The 26,354-nt window shown below is 42.6% G+C and overlaps 1 long non-coding RNA gene across 2 annotated transcripts in view; it reads right to left on the bottom strand.

The window, feature by feature from the left end:
- Positions 1–26,354, bottom strand: part of LOC128350397 (uncharacterized) — a 57,240-nt gene that overhangs the window by 6,132 nt on the left and 24,754 nt on the right. Inside the window, exons 5-6 of one of the 2 annotated variants that reach the window (XR_008319307.1) lie at positions 1,731–1,789; positions 316–449 (exon numbers count right to left, since the gene is read on the bottom strand). This is a non-coding gene — a long non-coding RNA (uncharacterized LOC128350397). The remainder of the gene's footprint in view (positions 1–315; positions 450–1,730; positions 1,790–26,354) is intronic. The other variant, XR_008319308.1, reaches the window with a different exon arrangement.

The following is a 26,354-nucleotide window of genomic DNA, read 5'->3' as shown; positions in this document are numbered from 1 at the left end:
ATTCTCATCACAGAATGCATGGTTCACATTGGCACGTATGTAGCACTTATAAGCCCCTTAATTTGCTTTAATGCACTGGCTGCTCACACAAAAATCAATATGGTTGCCAAGGTGATAATCTTTTAGGAACAAAGAGTTCACTGTGGGTGGAATTTTTTACATAGGAGTAACTGTGTTAATAGAAGAGGACTAAAGGGTTTTCTTGCATAAGTAACATACTCCATGCCCAAAATAACATTTAATTATCCCCAAGGTAGCCTTTTCCACCCATATTCATGTTAACACTTACAACATAAAGTATATTATCTGAAGCACCTTGTGGGTAACATAAGAAACCTGATTATTTGTGTGTGAAGTCTGAGACAAAGCTTCCTCCCAAGTTCTCCTAAAGTGAATTGTTGAGGTTAATTTGTAGGTTCTTGCTCAGACAACTGCTCAGATTTTCAATCCTAGAATTGCAAAGGTAGCAGAAAGAGGTTCAATAAGAATGTCAACATTTCTCAAGGGAATTCCTTGCTTTTCTAGCCCAGAATTCTGAATTAGCCATCTTATTAAGAACTGAATTCACTATAATAGACTACCAAAGAGACTTCGAGCTGATAGAGCTTCAATGCTTTGTGGTTTCATTATCTTGGAAAATAACAACATAGCCAGAGTATGACATCTCCACCTTCACTTTCCCAGACTTCTTGCTCATATGGTTGGACCAATCAGTATCAGTAGAGAGTTCATAAGGACACACCCTCAGATTTGTCTCCTGTGGACAGGTCCTTAACATGCACATTCACAAAGATCCATAGATGTGCATTAGTGTGCACAAATAATTATATGGGGGAAAGGATATAAAAAGGATGAAGTTGGAACTGACAAAAGCTCCCCTAGACTTATTACTGACTTAAACATTAACCTTTAGATGCCCCAAGAACTCCATTACAGCCTCCAAGACTGGTTTTTTCCATTAAAAAACCAGTCAGGAGGTGGTTTGCATCTCTCCTGTGTATTGTCTACTTTGACCTTCAGCAAAAAGATTCAGATGAGAGTGGCCACATGCTGTGCAGTGAAACACTGGTGTTCATGACCTGCTGGGGCTGATGTGCATATAAAAGAAGCCCCAGTGACATTGTGCAGGAGTGCACTTGTGCAACAACCTAAGAAACATTTGTACCTGGAGGGCCAAACTAGGTATGATGCTGCAGCAAATAATGGCAGCCATATATCACTTTGAATCCTTCTTCTAGGATTTCCCACACTATGGCATCATGATGTTCTGTGTTTTCCCACTGAAGTTATTGTTTGATGTTGGCAGAGAGGCAGAGAATTGCAGAATATGACATCAGGACATAGAGAATTTCCATTCAATATTACACCAGGGGACAGAAGTGTTAGATTGGTAGCTAGAGTCCTCTTCAGATGTTAAAAGCGGTGGGGGGGGGGATGTATGTGATGTACTAACATACAGCTTCTCAAGAGCACTCTTGGGTGTTGCAGCCTTCCAATCATGAAAACAGCTGCCATCCTTCTTACAACATTTGTTTCTGCAGACAAATGCTATAAGTTTGGAGAGCAGTGCAGTGGGTGGGGGGGGTGAGTGAGGATTTTGAGCACATCGGCTCCAGGGCAGGTATGCTAAGTGTGTTCTCAGAATGCTGTCTGTGAGTGCAGTATCCTGTTTTTTGAATGTCAGAGGGATTAAAGGTTTTGGTCACATATATCGCAACAATTTTCCTCACCAAGTCAACTTTAATGCTTTGTGTTTGGACAGGCTTCTGTGCTCCCACCATGCATTTAGCTGAAGAAAGAAAAGAGAAATATTTCTAGTGCTGTTGCAAACTTTTCATCACAAGAAAATGAATCAATGTAAGAGAGGGATTCAGTGACTACAGAAATAATTTCTGCAGCACCTTTACATAGCATGGAATTCTCAGAACTGCCTGGAAGCATATCCAAAAGTGGGTTGAATTGTCAACGCAGCTTGAATGTCAAACAACAATGGAAGCTGTTACGGGCTTTAAGACAACGGCAGCAAAATGATCTTAAACAACTTATAGCTGTAGGTCGATTCTCAGTCAGCCGTATTTGGCTTTTAGAGGCTAGAGTGAAAACTTTACAGGTGGGAATTGCCTTAAAATTGCTGAAACAATGACAAACAAAGCTGGAGAGAGGAATGGGTGAGATTATAAGATACTGGAAAGCAAAGCTGTGGACTGTGATGCCAGTGTCAAGGCAAAAAAGTGGTATACTTTGGGAAAAGCTGCTGTACTAAAATCAAAAGTATGTGATGATTGCTGAGGGGGATTTTCTTTCTTTTCTTTATTAAAACATAAAGCATTCAAAATATTTCCCCCTCTTTGGCTTTTGTTTTCAAATTGCAAGCTGCCCTTAGCCTTTGGGACAAGATGGAATTAAAACAATCTAAATACATGCATAAAATTTTTATCTTGTAATGGCAGAGGATGTATGAACAATTAAAAAGCAATAAACTGCACTGTTGTTACTTTGAAATCTACATCCAGAATGAGCTCCTAAACAGAGTAAATTGTTAGTCATATTTTGAAGCTGTGGAAAAATTGAAATGTCTAATTTGTTACTGGGCCACCAAAACTGGGGGAGGAAATGGAACCATTTTTTCCCCTTGAAAGAGAGTTCCACAGGAATGGTGTCAACACTAAAATATCTCTGGTGCATATGGTCCACTTGTCCATATATTATGGCACTGGGATGGGTGTGCATCTCCTGTTCTTGAGAAGAAGTGCATCTCTGAAACACCAAGCCAATATGCAATCTTTCTGCCTGCACTGCTGCAATGTTAAGCTGAAAAATGAATGAGCAATCAAGTTATTTTTTCCCCCTTTAGTAACTCAATTGAGTCTGAGCACTCATTGCAAGAACATGGACTCTCAATTTGTATCACCACTGCCTTTTTTTAATTGCTAAGCAAACTGTACCAAATGCTGCATCTTCCTTACCTTTGTGATGGACAATAGCACTCCCTCCAACTGGTCTTGTTTCCGGCCAGTGTTGTGAGCTTTATCCCTCTTTAGACAAATCCTTTACATAGGATCTGTCTGTAGCAGAGAAAACTTCTTTCTGGGTTTTGAAAAACTGCCTTTCACAAGTTTATGACCTCAAAATATATCTGGACAAGCAACCTTGATTTTACCATTATCAAGGTGCTCCTTGCTGCGGCTCTCGCTCTCGTTTGTTCCCCATGCTGTGGATGAGTTATTTAGGAGACATTCTTTGGGTTGGGATTTCAATGCTGAAAACATTTCTGAGTCTACAGCCAGTGAAACAGAACCAGGGTCTCGTCTGTCAGGCATTCCCTTTTCTTTCTGGCAGTTTTCTGAGCCATGAGTTCTTATGTGCTGAATTTAGCAGATAAACCCTGCAGTACATTGTGCACGTGGACATATTTTCCTAGATATTTAGTTAACAGTGTTCACTTTTGGAGGGATCCCATGCTTATTATTAGACCTGACCCTATAAGCATATGTTTAGGACAAAACTGAGCACCTGCTTAACTATCGTATTGGGCGGTGGGGTGGGGGGGATGGTTGCTGGATCAAATCTTTTTCCCAATAACAATAAATAATAACAATAATAATAATTAGCATTTATGTATAGCATTTATTTATACTAACTGCTAACTGAGCAAAGAGTGGCAGTTCTCTTATACTGAGCAAAGGGGAGAGCAACTGGCTCTATCCAGCCCCAGCACAGCATCCCTCCAGTAGCTGTTGCTGGTATCTGCCTTATGTTTCTTTTTAAATTGTGAGCCTTTTGGGGAGAGGGGACCACCTTATTTATTTATTATTTATTTTACTATGTAAACCCTTTGAGAACTTAGGTTGAGAGGGGTATATAAATATTTGTCGCAGTAGTAGTATTTTGCAGTGTTCAAAGTATGTTCTCAATGTCCCTTTCAACAACCCTATAAGGCCACACAGGGGCCATTTACGCATGCGCGGTGGCCTCCAATGGCCACCGCGCCAGGGGAAAGGCCTGGAAAGAGCCAGAGACCACCCAAACTGGGCAATATGTACAATAATAGAGGCCAGCGGGGGGAGGGGGACTTCTCCACCTTGGAGAAGTCCCCCAGAGGAGTAAGGTTTTTTTTAACTATTTGGTCCATGAACCCCCACAGACTGAAAAGAACTGGGGGGAGGTTGAGGTGGCGCCGGACCAAACTGGCCTGGTCTGGTTTGGACTCAAGAAGAACCGGTCAGCCAGTTCCATACACACCCCTAATCAATGCGGTATGATTTGGGCTGAAACTGCCAAATATCTTATGATCTGAAGCCTACGGTGGTCCAACAAAAATTAGGGTTTTTGTTCTTATTGGACTCTGATTAGACTTTGTGAATGTGGGTTGAGCAAGTCTGACAAATGTTGGAGAATGAGAGGTGGGACTCTTACATCTTTTCCTTAACTGTAATGTAATATCTCCATTATAGAAAAAGATAAGTGACTATGTCAATTTAGTCATAGCAAGGGAATATCTTCTAGATCCTATTTCAGTTTTGTTGGAATTGCCTTCCGGTGTAGAAAGAATAACCCTTAATTAATGGAAATGTAGAAAGAATAACCCTTAATTAATGGAAATGGCTTACTAGGGTCTTTTTGGTGGCTAAATGCATTATTTTACAAAATTGGAAATGTAAATACCCTCCAGATATTGAAAAATGGCTCTTCAGTTTACTTACTTTAGCAGCCCACAAATGTTCTTTTTAAAAAACTAGATCCCCCCCCCCCCGCTAAGTATGGAGATTTTGTCTGAATTTTGGAACCATTTGCATTGTTAATGCAATGTATGTACATATTTTTGAAATTAAAAAAATTACAGAGGAAAATTTACAAATCTCTTAAGTATTGTTTGTCTTGATTCAGGTTGTCTAAAATCCTGTACTGCCTGTAATCATTTTGTTGAAGCTTATACATTAGTTGATTTTCAAACCGCTCCTGTATTTTTTAATCTAGTAACAGCACATACACAAAGGGCTATTTTCACATCCAATAGTCCTGTACTGGATCATTCATTCATTCATTCATTCTTGAAAGAATAAATCATGATTTTGAGAGCTTAATAACCTTGTTGCTATTCTTCACCTGGGAATGTGCAATGTAAGACATGAGAACAGCTCTGCCTATAGCCACCAGACTAGTAGCCATTGATAGACCTGTCCTCCATGAATTTGTCTAAGCCCCTTTTAAAGCCATCCAAGCTAGCGGCTGGCAATCACTACATCCCATGCCAGAGAATTCCATAGATAATTATGTGCTGTGTGAAAAAGTATTTCCATTTGTCGGACCTAAATTTCCCTGCCTTCAGTTTCATGGGATGACCCCTAGTTCTTGTGTTGTGAGAGAGGGTGAAAAATTTCTCTGTCCACTCTCTCTATTCCATGCATAATTTCACACACATTTATCTATCTATCTATCTATCTATCTATCTATCTAACTAACTAACTAACATATTTCTATACCACCCAAAACTTGCATCTCTGGGTGATTTACAATTAAAATCATTTAAACATTACATTAAAATCATTTAAAACTCAACATTAAAATATTAAAACTATAAATCTAATTAAAAGCCTGGGTGAATAAATGTGTCTTCAGTGCCTTTTTAAAGTTGCCAAAGATGGAGAGGCTCTTATTTCAACAGGGAGCACATTCCAAAGTCCAGGGGCAGCAACGGAGAAGGCCCATCCCCGAGTAGCCACCATACTAGTTGGTGGCAACCTCAGACAAACCTCTCCAGATGATCTTAACAGGTGGTAGGCCTCATGGTGAGGACGACATTCTCTTAAATATTCAGGGCCTAATCTGTTTAGGTTTTTATAGGTAATAACGAGAACCTTGTTTTTTTGCCCAGAAATGTACTGACAGCCAGTGTAGTTCTTGCAACACAGGAGTAATATGGTCTCTCTGAGATGACCCAGAGACCAACCTGGCCACTGCATTCTGGACCAACTGCAGTTTCTGGACTACGTACAAAGGCAGCCCCACAAAGATCACATTGTACCCCTGCTAACTGGGCGAAGAGGCACCTTTTACCATGGTGATTCTCTTTATTTAGCAGGGGGAGAGTAACTGGCCCTATCCACCCCCTGCTCAGTACTTCCAGTGACTGTTGCTGGTGTGTGTCTTATGTTTCTTTTTAGAATGTGAGCCCTTTGGGGACAGGGTTCCATCTTATTTGTTTGTTATTTCTCTGCGTAAACCGCCCTGAGACATTTTTGGAAGGGCAGTATAGAAATTGAAATATTATTATTATTTTACACGGCCAGACAGGTGTTATTGACTGGTTTGTTTTATCCAGACATCGAGTCCTTCCCAAGGACCTGGGATGCCAGAATTTTATTGTCAATGTTGTTGCTGTTGTTATAGATATTGTCGCAGAATATAGGCTGTTCCCAGTAAAGCTGCTTTTTGTTGTTGTTGTTGTTGTTGTTATTATTATTGCAGTAACCCAGCTTAGAGGTTACCAGCATATTTACCACCGTTTTGAGGTAGTTCATCTCAAGAAATAGACACAGCTGAATCAGCTGAAGCTGATAAAAAGCACCTCTGGCTGATAAAAAGCACCTCAACCTGAAACACCAGGGAGAGGTTCAGATCCAGAAGCACCCCCAGACTTCGTACCTGTTCCTTTCTAGGGAGTGTGACCCCATCCAATACTGGCAGATCAAAATCATCTCCCAAGTTCCGACCCCACACTATAAGTACCTCCATCTTATCTGGATTCAACCTCAGTTTGTTATCCCTCATCTAGCCCATTACAGCCTCCAGACAGGCATTTAGAGAGGTTATGCCTTCTCTTGCTGATGTTGACACAGAGAAATAGATTTGGGTGTCATCAAAATATGTATTTATTTATTATTTATTTGTTCGATTTTTAGACCGTCCTTACAAAATAGCTCAGGGCGGTTCACAAACATCAAAGACCCTTTAAAACAATTTAAGAGCACTGGAAGGCCAGGCCGAACAGGTAGGTCTTTAGGGCTCTCCTAAATTCCAATAAAGAATTCAAATTACGGATGTCTGCAGGGAATGCATTCCACATTCCAGGAGCAGCTACAGAGAAAGCCCGCCTCTGGGTCGCCACTAGATGAGCCGGTGGCAACTGGAGCCGGAGCTCCTCAGATGATCTTAGCGTGCGATGGGGATCAGACCAAAGAAGGTGCTCTCTAAGGTAACCTGGACCTAAGCCATTCAGGGCTTTAAAGGTAATAACCAGCACTTTGTATTTTTCTCGGAGACATCGGCAGCCAGTGCAGCTGTTTCAAAACAGGCATAATATGGTCTCTCCGGGTTGCCCCAGTGACCAGCCTTGCTGCTGCATTTTGAACTAACTGAAGTTTCTGAACTACATACAAAGGCAGCCCCACGTAGAGTGCATTACAGTAGTCAAGCCTGGAGGTTACCAGCTGGTGCACCACTGTTCTGAGGTCATCCTCCTCTAGGAATGGACGCAGCTGTCGAATCATCCGAAGCTGATAAAAAGTACTCCTGGCCACAGCCTCCACCTGAGATACCAGAGTGAGGCCTGGATCCAGGAGTACCCCCAAGCTGCAAACCTGCTCCTTCCGGGGGAGTGTAACCCCATCCAGCACAGGGAGATCTATTTCATCCCTCAGATTCTGAGCCCCTACAATGAGCACCTCCATCTTGCTTGGAATCAGCTTCAATTTGTTATCCCTCATCCAGCCCATTACTGCCTGTAGGCAGATATTTAGGGAATGAATGCCATTTTCTGATGAAGCAGATGAAAGAGAGAAGTAGATTTGTGTGTCATCAGCATACTGATAACACCCAGCACCAAATCTCCTGATGACCTCACCCAGTGGTTTCATGTAAATATTGAAAGGCATTGGTGACAGAATGGAGCCCTGAGGGACTCCATATAATAGCTCTCATTGAAAAGAGCAACTGTCACCAAGTTCCACCATCTGGGATCTGCCCAAGAGATAGGAGCAGAACCACTGCAGAGCAATGCCTCCTATGCCCAACTCCGCCAGGCGACCCAGAAGGATACCATAGTCAATGATAGTCATAGTCAATGATACCGAACGCTGCCGAGAGATCCAAGAGAATCAACAGAGTCACACTCCGTCTGCTGATTCCCCTGTATCAGGCCGACCAAGGCTGTCTCAACCCCATAGCCCACTCTAAAGCCAGTTTGAAATGGGTCTACATAATCAGTTTCCTCCAAAACCACCAGGAGCTGGTCGGCCACCACCCTCTCGATCACCTTGCCCAACGATGGGAGATTAGAGATTGGCCTATAATTACCCATCGCCGAGGGATCTAGGGAAGGCTTCTTAAGAAACGGTCTAATTATTGCCTCCTTCAAGCATGGAGGCACCTTACCCTCCCTCAGCAATGCATTTATGATATTTACCAGGCCTCCTCAAATAATGTCCCTGCTAGATCGAAGCAGCCAAGTCGGGCAAGGATCCAGAGAACAAGTGGTGGACCACACCGCTCAAAGCAGCTTGTCCACATCCTCAGGAATCACAGATTGAAACTGATCCAACCTAATACGGCAAGAAGGATTGCTGGACCTTATTCCAGGTTCCCACCAGGGCATCGACAGAATCACCTGCAGCACCAATTTTGAAACCCTCCAAGGCCTTTTGGAACTCTACTGGGTACAGCATCCTTTGGGGGCGTACCATCCTAATTGGTCCATCACCCCTGCAGGAGTAGATTGTGGCCATGATACCAACCTTAACCAGGTAGTAGTCCATCCATGACAATGGGGAAACCATGGGATCCCCCACCCACGGAACACCCCCCTGATCCGAACAGAAGACCAAATTGAGCATGTGGCTGGCAACATAAGTTGGTTCAGATACAAGTTGGGATATACCCATAGTTGTCATGGCCACTATGAACTCCTGAGCCACACCAGACAGGCCAGCCCCAAAGTGGATATTGAAGTCCCCCAGGATCAGAAGCCTGGGACACTCCAACACCAACTCCATGATCAGCTCGGTCAGCTCAGTTAGGGAGTCAGTTGGGCAGCGGGGTGATTGGTACACCAACAGAATCCCCAATCTATACCCTGCATTAAATCTCCTGATGATCTCTCCCAGCGGTTTCATGTAGATGTTAAAACAACATCGGAGACAATATGGAGGCCTGAGGGACACCATATGAAAGTTCAAAGGTTCCAGAAGGATACTATGATCAATAGTATCAAAAGCACTATCATTAGGGGTGTGCACAAAACTGGTTTGCCCAGTTCCATTTGGGTCCCAGCCAGACTCAAACTGGTCTGGGCATGTTCAGTTTTGGCACCCCAAACTAGAACCCCTGTTCTGCATGAGCTCAAGCCAGTTCGGAGTGAGGGCAGTCTCAGAAGGTTCCCCCTGCACCCTGCCGGCTTCCCCCCAGTTCTTTTCAGGCTGGTTCGGCCCCTTTATGGGCCTTCCCAGCCCCATGTCTGCTCATGGTGGACATTTTGAAGGCCACCACACATGTGCACTGACCATTTGCATGCCCGGGTCATCAGTGTATATTAGGGGTTTGCACAAGATTGATTTTCCCAGTTCAATTTGAGTCCGAACTGGACTCAAACAGAACTGGATATGTTTGGTTCCTTCCCTCTGCCTGAACAGACCCACCAGCTTGACTTGTATTTGAGCCAGTTCGGGGGTTCTAATGTAATTTAAAAAACCCCAAACACTCACCACCTCTGGGGCATTGCTGTAGCTCTGTGTGTGGGGGGGGGCAGGGTTCCGGTGGTTCCCCCTCCCTCTGCCAGCCTGCTCCCGTCTCACAATGGCCCAGTTTGGGCCACTGTTGTCCTGTTCTGGGCCTCTCTGCACTGTTGGTGGCCATTTTGGAGGCCGCTGCGCATGTGCCCCCACCATGTGCATGACCCTGTCATGCAGTGCCCCCCAGGAAGGGTGAGTGTTACAATTTTTTTTAACATTAGAACCCCTACACCAGCCCCTAGCTGGCTTGGGGGTGGGGTTCAGCTCAACCTCAAGCTGAATCAGCCCAGACCAGTTTGATGGCGAACTTGAGGTCAAGCCAGTTTGTACATCCCTAGTATATATGTGAAGTGTATGTGAAAACAAATTCCTGTTGAACAGAATTTCACCATCAGGTCTGGAAATGCCTGGTCATAGGCCTATTCACTTGGAAGCAAGTTATCTGAGTTCAGTGGGGCTTACTAACAAGTATCCTTAGAACTACAGTACACGGAAACCAATGGAACTTACTCTTCAGTAAATGTGCTTGGGAATATATTGGGAACAAAAACAACAGGAATATTATAAAAATAGGATGGAAGAGCCCTTAATTTCAGTTCCAAAGCTGAAACTGAGGACTAGGGATGTTCATGAGCCAATGCCATGTGCAACCTGCAAGGAACAGTGCCACAGCTGCATGTGGCCTTTGCTTGAGCGAGCGCCATGCTTGGAAAAGTGGTGGGGTAGCAGGAGAGCAAGTAAAGACCTGCTTACCTGTTCCTTAGGAGAGCTTCTCCCCACCCTGCCTAACTGGTTCAGCTGCAGGTGCCCCAACCAGTTCGTTGCTTCCTAAAGGAGGCGCCAAATTGGCTCATGCACAACCCCACTGAAGACTAGTCTCATCTTTATCAGAATGTTTCTGCTGCAAGATCAGTAGCATGAATATTTTACCATAGTAAGGCTGTAGCTTCACAATGATGAGGAGCACAGTTAAAGAGTTAAACTCAATCGCTGAGTCCCAAATGCTCCCATGGAGCATGACATGAGAACTCAGAATTTCCAGGCAGTCCTGATCAAATGGATGCCATTATTATTATTTTAAATCATTATTTACATTTATGTCCCACTCTTCCTCCAAGGAGCCCAGAGCGGTGTACTACATACTTAAATTTCTGCTCACAACAACCCTGTGAAGTAGGTTAGGCTGAGAGAGAAGTGACTGGCCCAGAGTCACCCAGCTAGTTTCATGGCTGAATGGGGATTTGAACTTGGGTCTCCCCGAATCTCCTAGTCCAGCACTCTAACTACTACACCATGCAAACAACATTGAACCAGAATCAACAGTTATATGCCATTTAGCCACAGTAGTTTGACTGAGATTGCCCAGAAATTCCAGGTTGTCAAATCATACTCCATGGGACCAGACAGAATTCAGCAATTGCAGTTAACTCTTTAACTGCACTCCTCATCAATGTGAGAATGCGGCCTAATTCAATTCTTGTCAGTTTTAGCCACAGTGTTCAATGGGACTATCATCCTGGTCCTTCCTGAGTACATTTATATGCATCTCAGTGAAGCTGACTCCCCTGTATGTGCTTCTCTTAACGATGTATAAAGAGTGCCATATACATAGGCCTGATCCAAAACCCCTAGTGCCTGGTGATGGGGCAAGATACTGCCCTCCATTCCCATGGTGCATGACTCCCTCCATCCACTCCAATCCCTTACTACCACCCATGGTACATAAATCCACTAATCTTCCCATGCCATTTTGGTCCACCTTCTCTGATCTTTTCTATCCAATTTACCAATCCCTCTCCAATTTTTCCCATTACTTTTGCAAGCTCTGCCCCATAACATAAATTTCCATCACTCACCCTCACATATTTTCTTTCACACCCACCCAAATAATCTCTACCCCTCCATGCAATTTTCTCCACCTCTACTGATGTCTGCCCCATCTTTTTCACCCACACCTGCCTTCTCCACCTCTTGCACCCCAACTTCTGAACACATTTAGTTTTTGAATTTTGGATATGTTTAAAGGAATGTGGGTGGGGGTGGGAGGCACATTACCCCTGGCTGAAAAAGGGTCATCAAATGTGAAAATGTATTGGCAGTTGCCAGACTCCGGTATCTTGGCCTTTTCTTAATGGCTTTGTAAGAAATTTAGACAGGCAATGGTGTCTGTCACCCAACTGATCCATGCCAAATTTCAGAAACATTGGAAACTGAACAGATGGTTTGGGTGTTATAACTGGTAGAATGTCCAGAGCTTCATGACAGAATGTTGTCTTTGCATCTCAAGCTGAACTGTACAGGGGCCTCCAATGTAATTCATACAGTTCAGTCCAACCAATCATGATCAGAGACAAAGAAGGAAACTGTAGCACTACTACTTCTCTCTGAGCCAGTTCAGATAACAACTATCAGCCCATGTGATTAGAAAAAGGACACACCAAGGTGATGCCTTCTACAGATGTTCCAGAACACACCTGGCACATCAATTTATCATGGAGGGAACTGTCTGTTCAAAAGGCAACTCTACATTTTCTACAGATGTTTATTTAAACAACTATTTGGTGTGTGTTTAGGGCTTCCATGGGGACAAACAGCACCTCCAATGACATCACAACAGGCACTCTCTTGGTGGATCTCCTTTCTAACTGTGTTGGCAGGGTATGCATTGTCCATACCAGCCTTCTGTCTTCATAACCAGGACACAAAATAATGGTACAGAGTTAAAAATGGAACCTCTGCTGTAAGAGAACAGGAAGTGTGTGAGTGTGTGTGTGTGTGTGTGTGTGTGTGTGTGTGTGTGTAGATAATTCATATTCATTTCTTTTCAAATTAAAGGCCCTTAAAATAACTGTGGCAATGAACAGCTGAGCTTAGAAAGCAATGTGATGATTAGGGTTGCCAAGCAGCCAGAATTTTAAAGATTCTGTAAGAATTTCATGCTCTTGGTTGGTTGTCACAAAATGAGGAGTGTGTATGTGTCTTTGTGTTTTGGTTGTGTATGTGTTTGCTCAAGTATGTCTACATGGAAACTCCTGTGGGACAAACCTCTTGAACATTGCATCAAGAGGGGTGGGGGTCTGAAAAGGATGTATTTCAGGTGTTTTTTATATAATGGTATTTTGACTATATTATTTTAAAAAAACCACTGGTTCTCATCATAAAGGACCTGCAAAGAAGAATTGTTTTCCAAGGCCTAGTCTTGAAAACAGAAGCTAGTTCCTTTCACATGTGTGAAAGGCTTTCTCCTTAGCTTTTACTTTTTTCCAGAGGAAGGGGATAGTTTTTGTTTCTTCAACTTAAAGCAAGTTATTCTAGGAAGAACTAATCTGCCTACAACTGGACTAAATTCTGTCCAGTTCACAAGTTAGCCCACTTGCACCTCAAACATTCATGTATTTGCCAGCTTGAATCGGGGTGGATGACATCATTACAAACTATGCCCTTGAGCCAGTTCTATGTGTCCCAACACCTCTAGCAAATTTGGTCCAAATCAGTAAGGCGGTTCACAACTTAGCCCAATTGCACCTCAAATGTTCACGTGTCCGCCATCTTAAACTGGGGTGGAAGATATCATCACAAACCATGCCACTGAGGCATACCTATGTATCACTCACTACAACTGTGCCAAATTTGGTTCAAATTGGCTAGGGGGTCCACATATCAGCCCACTTGTGCCTCAAATGTTTACATGTCCACCATCTTGAACTGGGGTGGATAACATCATCACAAACTATGCCGTTGAGGTATCCCCACAACTGTACCCGATTTGTTTCATATTGGTCCAGGCATTGTGAAGTTGATGGGGGGGACACACAGACAGACGGCACACACATGGAATGCCGGGTGATCTCATAAGCCTACTGGAAAGTAGACTAAAAACCCACCCTGTGCATACACAAATTCATTCTGTCCTGTGCACCAGGGTAGCAGATTTGTTGATGGTAACCTTACTGTTGTTTTTAGAAGATGATAGTGTGTCTTGCCAGCAGTCCATACAATACACATTTGATGCTGCTGCTGTGAACAATATAGGTTCAGCATCTGACACCACTAGTACATCTAAGCATTGCATGTATAGGGTTCTCAAAAGAGTCCTGGCTATATATCTGTGCAGTGGAATCTTATTGCTATTGAAATAAGATAGCAATTCATGGGTGCTCTAAGGAAAGGAAGTGATCTTCATGTAAGAAAATGTTGGTTGCTTGCCAGGGTAGACACCCAGTCTGAATGGTGGGTACCCAAAGTGGGCAGAGAGTGGGTGGCACCCAGCTGTTCAGCAGGCAGGGGCCAGGGAGAGGCTGGGTGCCAATCTCTGCCCTCTTCATGTGCCTGCCAGTCACCCTGGAAAGCAACCAATGTTTTCTTGCTTCAAGTTCACTTCACTTTTCTTGCTTCAAGTTTACTTCAAGTTCACTTTCCTAGAGATCACCTCCTGGAACCCAGAAGACTCCATGGGAAACAAAGACAGCATGGGGACAGTGTCTCCCTGGCTCCTGCCTTCTGAACAGCTGGGTGCCTCTCTCTGTGCACTTTGGGTGCCCACCAGTCATGCTGTGATCTCCTATTGTTCTCTGTTGGCAAGCAATGATCTCCTATTATTCCCTATTGGCAAACAACGATCTCCTAGTATTCCCTATTGGTAAGCAGTGATGTCCTATGGTTTCCTATTGGCAAGTGTGGTCTTCCTGTATTCAGCCTGAGTTTCCTATTAGCAAGCAGTGGTTTCCTTCCTTTTGCTTCTGTTGGCATTCCTAGGTTTCCTATTGGCATTAGGGATTTTCCTATTGGCATGCATGCATCCCTATTGTCTTTCTTTTTTAGATCCTATGCTAAATTATTAAAGGTTCAGATTAAAGGAAAATATGTCATCTGAAGTATTCCATAAATAAGCAGTAATCTTAGCCATAGAGGCATAGCTTTAGTAGTCAGCTAAAGTCAAGCTTATTTGTAGTCTCCATTTAGCAGCATATGAAATCGTAGCTGCAGTAATCATGTACAAAGACAATGAGTGCCTGCTACGATCCAGATTTCAAATAAAGTGGTGAAAGGGATGATCTTTTAAATAATTTCTGAATTTTGCACATCTTTATGCTTTTTCCCCATAGGGAAAAATCCACTCTCCATTCAATAATCCACTGTCACTACCAAAGAATCTACTCTCAGAATACCTCAGAAAAAAACAAAACCCAGTGCCCCATGGGCTTGTGGGTTTGAGGGTGGTTGGCACCCTATGTGCATTAAACCACCACTCACTCTGGGCCACTCAGTGCCCCCCAAGTGGAGTTATGGGGCTGCTGAAATCCCCATTATTCCTGGGCTCTGTCCTGTTTGCAATTCAAACTCTATGGCTAGGGGTGGGGGACACCACATTGCAATTCTGATGATCATTTAATCACATTATAAAGGTTACCCCACAGCCTACATCCTGCATTACATCTAGTGTTTTAAATCCAGGGTAGAGAATGTGTGTTTTCCCATTCAGATGATCATTTGTATACGGGTAGAGGAATCTACTCCCACATTGAAAGTATCACCTGATTTGTCCCCCAAGTTTAGAAAGACTCCTCTCTGTAATTCTGGAGAGCCTCTCTGCAACTCAGTGTAACCAATTCTGAGGTAAATGGACCAATGATCTGAGGCACCTTCCTACATTCCCAGCTTTCTGCCTCAAAACTACTACTGCTGTTTCTCACCCATACCTCCTTTTTAAGGCAAAGGGATTGCCTTTTGCATGCACACTGAGTGCCTAGGTCCATTTAACTATTTATAACAATGATCGCTGTAAGTTGGTTCTGATAATAATTTGCAGCTCAGTTTAGCAAAATCCCACCACCTGTCTCCCACAAGCAGTCTATTTACATAAAGAGAACAACATCAGAACAGCCAAGATTGCCTCTTCTCTCCACTGGCCTGGGACTCACAGTTCTCCAGTTCATGGAAGAGGAGTTACGATCATATGTGACTTTGTGACCCTGATGTTGCACTGATCACTTGAGTGGACTGCATAAAAGAAGAAAGCCTTTTTTGTGTGAATACTGGTTTTGGACTAGTATTCAGGACAAAATGGATCTATAAAGGGCAGATTTGTAAAACCCAGGGGAAAAATAAATTGTCCACATTTTGCATCATTCACTGACATCTAATTAATTAAATCTATTTCCCTGGTAATCTGCCTTAATGATAAGAGTACTTATGCAGTAGGCACTCAGCTCAAGTCCTATGTGTGCTATTATACCGCATTTGCCAAATTCATCTTAGTTATGTTCCCATTATTGTTATGCTCAATGGAAACAAATAATGCAAAGTCAAGGCAATGCACATTTTGCATTTAACATCATGCCTGGTTGTGCTCCTTTATCTCTGAAATTGGTCTTCATTGTAGCTATCTTTGGCAGTACAGACAGACAGATGGTAGAACAGAAGACTTGCCAATCAGGTTAGAGAACAATATGAAGGGGCAGGGGAGAGAAAGAAGGAAATTCTCTAAGGATGTTTTATCATTACAAGGACAGTATTAATTAAACCTGAAAATCAATGAAACTGCTTACATTTCCTGGTGGGGGAAAAAGAAAAAATTACTGTAAACAAGAGCTCCAAACTGATGAATATACCAAAAGCTGTTCTTCAAATTAACATAATTTCAAATTTGACACGTGTGTGTGTGTGTATATATATATTCAAGGGTCCAGCATTTTGGTGAAATATACTCATTTCCCTAACAATATGAATGCAAAAGACAGTTTATCATCATAACAGATATAATAAACCTTGACATTTTGTGGAGAAAAGAGTGTTGTTTTAAAGGTTAATTGTGTTAGTAAATATTTCAAATGTGCTAATTTAGTAGGCTATTAAGCTCAAATACTCTGTAAGGAAAAGGTAAAAAAATAAAATCCCCATGGCAGTTTCTTCCTTGCTTCTAATCTATAGTATTAATTCTCCTGGGTGTGCCTTAGAATGTGCGGCCCGATGCCCAGGTGATTGGCTGGATGGCGGAGGCGCCTGATTGGCTGAGGTGCACCCAAGAGGCAAGCGGCGGCCCAGCCCGACTGTGGAGGCAAGCGGCAGCCCTGGCCCGTCCACAGAGACAAGTGGCAGTGTGCCCAGCCGTGGATTTGGGCGGGGGGAGGAGGGAGGGCAAAAGAATGGGGCAGGAGGGAAGGGAGAACAGCCGGCCCCAAAGAGCACACAGATGCTCTGTGCCAGTTGGCTAGTATTCTCTAGGACAGGAGAACTGTATTATACATAGCTTAAAATGCTACTTTATGCCTGAGTCTATTTAGGGAGCACCTTCTCATACCCCCATTTCCACAAGCACTTTCCCAAAGGGCACTCTTGGCTGAAGTCAAGTATCTTCACCTGCTAATGTTATACACACACACACACACACACACACACACTTAAACAGTAGGTTGACAAGCATGGGTGATTCTCATTTTCGAAAGTGAGAGGCTCGTGGATGACCTCTCCCAACAAATACCAGGTGAGAGCCCCATCTTCACCCATTTCCTGTCATTGTTCTTCCTGAAAGCAGTGGTAGGCTCATGGTAATTGAGTAGATCACATGTATTCTGCTATACTTGAATTTGTACACAGCTCATACATGACATCATTTGCATGGTGGGTATCAATGCACTTTCCCGGGACTTGGGCCCAGGACACTAAGGCAAATGTCTGAACTGATTTGTGTTTATGGTAGAGCAGGAGATGGAATATGTATGGGTGTTCTCAGAAGTGTTGTCTTCTGGAGCCCAGTGCACATAGTGGCCAGAATCCAGACTAACAAAGCACTGGTGCTGTTAATGTTGTGTAGATGCTATGGGGGAGGGCCAATTTTTGTCAATCTCCCATTTCATTTGAAGTCCACTGTGACTCCCAAAAATATGTTGTCCCTGAGGGCTGCATGACTCCCGGGGACATATTTTGAGAGTCACTTCAGTGTGCTTCAGAGGGAAGGGGAGATAGAACCAGTGTAGCATTGCTGCACCAGTACTTCATTAGTCTGAACATCAGCCACTCACTAACAGAAATTTTCAGGGATCCATCCTCCCAAAGTTCACTGAGGCAGAAAACTCCCAAACTGTTGCAAACGTGACTAGAAACTGGTAATATGCATTTCATCTAATTGGTACCTAACAAGTTTGGGATTCTAAGTTACAATTGACAAGTCTCTGAGGTATTAAATTGATCATTAGAAATGGGATTTTTGTCCTGTGGAGATGAAACCAAAATAATAATTCATTTAAGTAGAGCAATTCCTGCAAGGCAACACATAGATAACAAAAGCTTTATGGTGGGTTAGTAACCAGTGGGAACAGGAGACATGCAGAAAAATGTATCTTTGTAGTTTGGCTCTCAAAAGGCTCTGACTATGCTATTTGCTAATGCTAGATAGAAGAAAGCCTGTCACAATAAAATGACAGTAATATAGTTGCTGTTGATGCTGCATAATAACTGCAAAAGAAATACACTCCACTCCAACCAATTGTAAACAGCAAGCACATGAGCCAACAGTTGGAAACAAAATTATATGTTTGAAGTGCATAAAGAAGAACAGAAGTTACTTCTTGAAAGACAGGCAAGTTTCAAATAGTAACCAAAGGCAAAATGGAAAGGAAGCTCAAGGATGCATGGCATCATTACCATGGCATAGCTTGCTCCTTTCATTCACATGAAAGGAAAAGGTTGAAGCTCTTGTACTCAAGGCTTCCTGTAAGAGCCGTGCAAATCCAGGGGAAAGACCTGCAAAGGTTTGCAGCGTCTGCTCTCTGCAGTTCCCTTGGCAAGTTATATAAATATTCATCACCACCATAACTGCACAGCTGCTTTTTAAACATTTGCTTCAGCTATTCATTTTTCAGGTCAGTTCCATGATGTATGTATTCCAAATCCATGTTATGGGGAAGATATACTTGTTCTCTTCAAAGCAGCAACGTGGCTAACAGAGAGGAAGCAAACTTGAAATAGGGTTACTATCTTTTGCTAATTTCAAATTTTAAAGCAGGAAATTGCATATATGATATCAATTCTTATTCTTATTCAATCAAATATTATTCTTAGCTCAGTCTGGTCTGGAAGATTTCTCCCCATAACTTGACTGTGGATCTTTGACATGCTAAGGAGGTTTGATCTGCCCGTCTCTGGATCTAAACCCTTGCTTTCTGATACTAAGCTTGCTGTCATATATAATGTTACCAGATTCTGTGAGGCAACACTCCAAATCCACCAGATGATGGTCACTAGCTCCTGCTCAGAACCCAACTTTACAGCATAGTTCCAGTGTGCTCACTACCACAACAGGCCACAGGAAAGCCTTGCACTCTTATAGCCTTATAGCTCTATGGTCTCTTATTTTTATCTTTTTATAGCCTTCTCTGTATACATATTATAGTCCCAGCAGTTGCTAAAATCTCACAATTATATAACTTTACAACTTCAGAACTCTCAGCTTAGGACTTACAAGTTTGCAGTTTTACCTTCCTATGACTTTTAAGCCCCTACTGCGTGTAATCATCTCCTGTACTTTATGCTGGTCTATGACCGTAGTAAAGATTGATTGATTGATTGATTGATTGATTGATCTAAACCCACTTGCTTTCCCCGGCACTCTAATGCTATGCACCTGAGAAGCGGTTCCACTGAACACAGTGGAAAAGGGCAAGCATGCAAAGGGCTGACCCATCCACAAGGCAGACTGAAATAGTTGCCTCAGGCAGCAGATTTGTGCAGGGCAAGGGCCACAGGGGCTGTCATTGTCTGTATATGCTGCACACTTCTGCCATCCCCACCACCACCATCACTTCTCCTTCTGCATTTAAAAAGAAAGTGGAGAAGAGGGCAGAAAAGTAGGGATCTGCAAGACTGCAAAATGTTTTGAGCTCAAAGTGGGCCAAAACAAAACACCCTTTAAATAAAGGGCCTGTTTCAAGCTCAGAATGAAATGATTCCATTTTGAGTGCCAGTTTTAGAGGGCTGTTTTTTGAGGGAGTGCTGGTCTACTGATTGGGGTTGGTGGGTAGACCAGGCCTCTGCTCTGGAATTGGCATGTTGGCCAACCTCGGAGGCCTGGTCTACCTGCCTCATGTGGCAAGTAGATCAGTCCTCCACCCCAGACTTAGCATATCAGCCCTCCTTGGAAGACTGCTCTACCCGGTAGACCAGTCCTCCGAGGCAGTTCAATGTGCTATGTCTGGAGCAGTGGCCTGGTCTACCTTCTGAACCCAATTGGTCAACTGGCTCTCCCCAGAAAAACAGTCCTCCAAAATGGTGCTAAAAACACTTGAAACATTTCAGATTTGTTTTGTTGAAACAGTCAGCTTGGACACTGTTTTGACCAAATGATTCAAGCATTATGTGTTTTGTTTCAAGCTCAAAATGAAATGCAAAATTCATTTCATGCACTTCCCTACAGAAAAGGAAGTGTGGAGAGAAGAGTGGTGAGGTAGGCAATCTAGAACTTCACCCCACCTTCTCTTCTGTTCCCCTTTTCCTTTTTAAATCCTGGGAGCATGAGAAGAGAAGTGGGAGTTGGGGTGGTATCTCTTCATGTCGTGCCACACTGCTTGGTAAGTGGGACAGCATTTTGTCATGGATATTAAGAATAAATCACACCACCTTTTGTTTGATTCATCTCTGGCCTAGAAAATAAAGGCTTTTCCTGTAACCCTTTTAACAGATACCTTGTGATTTCATAAATTTTTTGTGTGTGGATATAGGAGCTTTCTAAGCTGTTTCTTGTTCCTCAAATATAAGGATTAATGAAGAAATTGATAATGAAGAGTTAATCTGTTCTGGAGGAACAATAGAACAAAAGAAGGATGCAAACAAGGCTACACACGACAGCCTGTTTTCAATTAAGAGAAGGGTTTATTATTGGAATGCTGATATATTTCTCTAAGTTATGATGTTCCGCATCATGGTCGTGAAGAATTTTAGGATGAAAGTATATAAGCCCCCAAATGGATGCCATGATGTCTTAGACTGCCTCTGGGCAGTTTGAGGAAAGCTGTGGGAAGACTGTGAATTAAGACCAAGATCTTTGAAATTGTCTTTCATGTGAAGCTCTTTGCAATGACTACAGTTTTGATGATTTATGCTTTGCCTGTGTTCTGTGTTTTGTAAATGCTTTATTAGAAGCTACATAGATAACATTTTAACAGAAGCTGTCTCTTTTTTGAGTTATCTTTAAAAATTATTAATACAGTGCCCTGTGTGGATTTGGACCCATGCAGTAGTGTATTCTCTGAAAGGATTCTACAGGCTAATCTAAATACTGAGGGTGTGAAACTGTAACATTTTGGCACAGCAAAGTGTCACATACCATCAGATTAGGTGGGGATGATGGCATTTGGCTACCTAACTTAGGCATGGGTAGATCTTGGACCAGCATTGCAGATGCCTAAGATTGGCTTCAAGAAACCCAAATCCAGTCCCACTGGAGGCTTTGTTGCTTTTTGCCTGCATTTGGTGAATTACATTCTGTTTTTCCACAGAGAAATTAATGTGTGCAATTTAATGTGTGCAATTCTGTTAGAATAGTGCAAGGGCAGATAGCACAGCAGAAATGGCACCGATATGTTCTTGTACATCATCTTAGCACTAACAGGCAAGATAGTGTTTAACAGGGTATGGCTACACCACCCTTTTTGTGAAATGCAGGTCTTGCACTGTGAGTTAATCAAAGTTGAAAGATTCTGGTGTCTTATATATAAATTATAATTGCAACTTCATCATTGTAAATTTAAAGCAAGTTACTGAATTGACTGTTGATTCAAATGGCTTGCTCCACCTTTTTTGGATTCTCATATGCACTATAGTAACATTTTCCATAGCCATAGAATAAGCTTTCAGTTTAAGATTTCCTATCATGCCCAGATGGATGCAAGCAACTTGGAATGTGAATAAAAAATGCAGGTAAAATAACTTTTAACATCTAAAAAAAATGGGTGTGTTCCATTAGACTCTCACTTTATTACTAGTATTGATTACAAATCTAATTTCTTCCCCCCAGAATTTAAAGTAATTCCAAGCAATGCTGAAGAAAAACTGCAAAGAACATAGATAGGCCCAGTTCATACGTAACACCAAACCACAGGTCCAGTGGACCAACAGTTCCGCACCCACCCCATCCACTCTCCAGACATAGCAGAGAGCTGCCTCTCCGGAGTCAGCAAGACTGCAGAGAGGTGAGGGAGCTGGCTGTGTGGACTTCCTTCTTTCTGAAGCCCATTCAGCAAATAGCAGCTGGAGTGAAGGAGGTGCTTCCTCCCTCAACTCCATTTTTCACTGAAGGCAAACTGCACTCATGGGTTCTGATGTACCTCCATTGCCACTGAAATACAGTTTACAGTGGCAAAACATACTACAAACCAAAGGTGACAGATGGAATTGGGGGAGGGAGACCATGGATACATTATTTTGTTTAACTCTAATTGCCCAGGTTCGTACATTCAGGTTGGGAACCGGAGGTGAAGGGACCTCCAGTTTCCCATTATGGGCCAAACTCTCAGTTAATTTTATTCACAAGGCACAAGTCAGACTAACAAAATGTTCAAAGTTTCAGCTGGTTTTCATCCCAAATCCTAAATTCATTTAATAGACCAAAACCTGCCAAAAGGTTAGTGAACCTTCCAACAAATAGAGGGCATGATTTACGTTAAGAACAAAATCTCATTTTGTTACACAATATTCACACAACTTTAAGAGTGACAGAACAGTGCACAGTTCTTTAAGGGTGAGTAAGTGGGTATTAGAGAGTGATAATGCTCCTTCATCATACCAGCCATGATTTATTGTTATATCATTCTAAAAAGCACCTCTTGAGAAGGTGATAACCGATGAGGAATTGTATTAGCTAGCATATAGAACCTTCAAATTTATGAAGAGAACTAGCAGTGTATCACAAGCGCTGGAGGTGCTACTTATAGAATTAAAATATGGTTTAATATTGCTTTAATAGTAAAAAAGTATAGGTGCAGTGCTATATTCAGCATATGGCCCTACTTGTACAAAATTAAATATCACTTTAACGTGTAAGCAGTATGCAACTGCAACCTTACTCAGAGCCTTAAACGTGCTTCTGCTTTCTTGTTCAATTCCTATATGAACCACCTTCCTCAAAATATGTTCAGTATTTGGAACCTTAAATAACTATGCACTGCTGCGTTTCTGATCCAGCAGGAGGCTTCGTTTATTTTCCTGTATTCTGCATGAGAAACTCAGGAGGCTAGAGGCACTGTCACAGCATCCCCTCTCATGAAATCTCTCTGGGAACCCTTTGCTTATCCAGTAGGACAATGGGAAGGAAAGGTTTGCAGTTCAAGCATTTGCAGATGACAGAAAAGGGGCTAGGCTATATAAGTTCAAGGAAGTCCCTGGACCGAATCTTGCCTCAGCAACAAGCATTTCACATGACCTTAGTCTAATCGTCTCAGCTACTGCAAAGACTCTTAGCCCCAGATTGCTGCCTGCATTTAATGTATATCTAAGATATACATTATAGATTATTCAAAGGATTTCTGGGAGTCTCTGGGGATCCTCTAGAGCAGAGATTCTCAACATTGGGTTGCCAGGTGTTATTGGACTTCAACTCCCATAATCCCCACCCCCAGTGCCTTATTGGACCCTCAGTCCAATAACATCTGGGGACCCAACATTGAGAATCCCTGCTCTAGAGCACTATATAAAAGTTAAACATCATCATTGCTATTATCCGGCAATAGGAAGCCATGAAATCCAGTATGATATACTGGTCAGAGTGATTAAAAATAAGGGCTCCATCCAGAGTAACATCCAGTCTAATGCTGCATTAGTGCAATGAACAAAGATGCACACCTGCAAGAAGGTCACATAGCTGCTCAAAGTTGCTCAACTGCTTGCACTCTTGGTCCGTTTGTGCGAATGTTGCACTTTTAAACAGATAATAGGACTGTCCACAGATGACATTATCATATCTGAACCAATTCCAATGCAAGCTATTACCAAACTATGCATTTGATAATTGGACCAATCTGGATTGAATCATTAGCTGCATCATCCTCAGGTCGATATAGGAAATAATGAGAAAATCATGGAAATATATTATTTTAAGTCAAATTTGGATAAAACTTTCAGGCATAATAGCTTTTTCTTACAGTGGATCGTGTACCTTTCTTAGGGCTTGATAATACCCATATTTCATACAGAAGTGCCAGGGTTTCAGAGAAGCAGACAAATTCCCACCCCAGTTTCACACTTTTGCTTTGAATATATACATTCAGATGAGATCAACAACATTCAGTGGCAACCTCAATTTGCAAGAAGTACCTTCCCAACTCTCCTCTAAAGAGTCACTCATGAAAGGAATTTTGATTCTGACAGTTTGTTTTATACAATTCTACAGCTCTCCCTCCAAGCACTGTGATTGAAAGGAAAGTGAACCTTATGGCCTTCTACAGATATTTTTGGAGACCTATATCACTGTACTTAATATTATACTTCATTTTGCATGCCCTTTAATGTAATATGTATGCCACATGTATTTTCATCATTTTTCAGCAGTCTGCCAAACAGGGCAATTATTTCATAAAAGAACGAGTGGAGATAAATAGAAATGAACATGAAGAAACCCTATAGGCAGCATTTCAAAGCCCTGGACACTGTCTCTGACCTTAGCAGTCACTCCTTTTACAACAAACCCAAACAGTTAGTGTGAGAGCTTAGTGAGTGATGGCTGGTGACTTTTGGAACTGAAATAGTTTGACACCTTTGATCAGAAAGAGCTCCCCCATGTAGGGGAAGAATGGCAGTTCAGTCCCCAGATAGCAGAGCAAAACCAGTTGGGTGAGAAAGAAGGAAAGCAAGAGGTCTTGAGACAATTCTTTAGTATTGAAGAACTACAAGGATTTATTTAGAAGTTACAAAAGGATAGGAAAGCTGAACTTAAGGCTGGAATGGGGGAGAGATTAAACAAAGTGCCATCTCTGGAGAGCCAAAATGAGGACTAACACTGGAAAAACAAAGAGGGAAGGAGTCCAGCACTTTTATCCATCACCCTAAACCCCTGCCCCCAGTGGTCACTATGAGACCTTGCAGCTGAGAGGTGATGCTGCCAGGGTCCTAGCACCAACACTCCTTCTCATCGGCTCGCGCTGTAGTCTACAAGTCCCATCTTCTCTCTTACGGTTTTGAAACAATCCTTGGGCAATGGCTTAGTTAGCACATCTGCTACCGTTTGTTCACTTGGACAATACATCAATTTTACAAGTCCCTTTTCTTGTGAATGCCACACATAATGATATTAGTTGTCGATGTGTTTTGTTCTAAATTTAATTTTCTCCATTTGTGAGATCGGGTTGCAGCTTTGATTATCCTCGAACATCTCTGTGGATTTTGGTTTGTCTATGTTGAAATCAGACATTAGCTTGTGCAGCCACACCACTTCTTGACATGCTTGAGTGGCAGATACATATCCTGCCTAAGTAGATGAGAGAGCAACTATTGATTGATAGCAGCTATGCCAACTGACTGCTCCACCACCATAAAAGAATACATAACTACTGGTTGACTTCCAGTCTGTCTGATCCTCAGCTCAGTCTGCAGCCATATTGTATAACCTACTAATCTGGGTCCATTACTAGCAGGCAACTACAATTTTAGATGGATTGTCCCTTTTAGGTATCTAGTCTCTTTACTGCAGTCCAGTCATCTTTGCTGGGTGTGCTTACTTTCCTACTCAAGATTCCCACAGATGAAGCTATATCCAGTCTTGTTATTGTTGATTGGTTAATTAAGTGCCCTTAAGTCAGTGACAACTCTTAGCATCAAAATAGATAGATTCTCTCCAGGATAATCTGTCTTCAACTTGGCCTTTAAGGTCTCTCAGTGGTGCATTCATTTCTGTTGTAATCGAGTCCATCCACTTTGCTGCTGGTTGTCCTCTTTTTCTCTTTCCTTCAACATTCCCTGGCATTATGGATTTCTCAAAGGAGCTGGGTTTTCGCATAATGAGTCTGAAGTATGATAGTTTGAGCCTGGTGATTTGTGCCTTGAGTGGAAATTCTGGATTGATCTGTTCTATGATCCATTTGTTTGTTTTCCTGGCTGTCCATGGTATCCTCAAAAGTCTTCTACAGCACCAAAGTTCAAAAACATCAATATTTTTCTATCTTGCTTTTTAAAAGTCCAGCTTTCGCATCCATAGAGTGTCACAGGAAAAACCATTACCCAAACGATTCTAATCTTTGTAGGTATAGACACGTCACAACGTATAGGGGTGTGCATGTTCTGGAGTCCACCCCCGGTCCGGCACGGGGGGACTGTTACTTTAAGCAGGGGGGTGGTACTTCCCCACCACCACCACTCTTTCCCCTCCAGTGCTGGTCCTTTGAAAAATCTTCTTGGGGCGGCAGAGTTCCTCCCTGCTGCCCCTGGCCCCGTCGTTGTTTTTAAAGGGTTAAAGAGATGAGCGCTAGCAGTGCAGCGTGCATGCAGCAGCGTCAGAGACAAGTGCGCGCCACGCAGGGCACATGCGTGCCGCTAGCGCTCATCTCTTTAACCCTTTAGAAACAACGACAGGGCCAGGGGCAGCAGGGAGGAACTCTGCTGCCCCAAGAAGATTTTTCAAAGAACCAGCGCCGGAGGGGGAAGAGC

This window comes from Hemicordylus capensis, chromosome 3, assembly GCF_027244095.1.
Source record: "Hemicordylus capensis ecotype Gifberg chromosome 3, rHemCap1.1.pri, whole genome shotgun sequence".
NCBI classification, from domain to species: Eukaryota; Metazoa; Chordata; class Lepidosauria; order Squamata; family Cordylidae; genus Hemicordylus; species Hemicordylus capensis.
The sequence above is the reverse complement of the archived record's forward strand: the minus strand, read 5'-3'. Positions and strand labels throughout refer to the sequence as shown.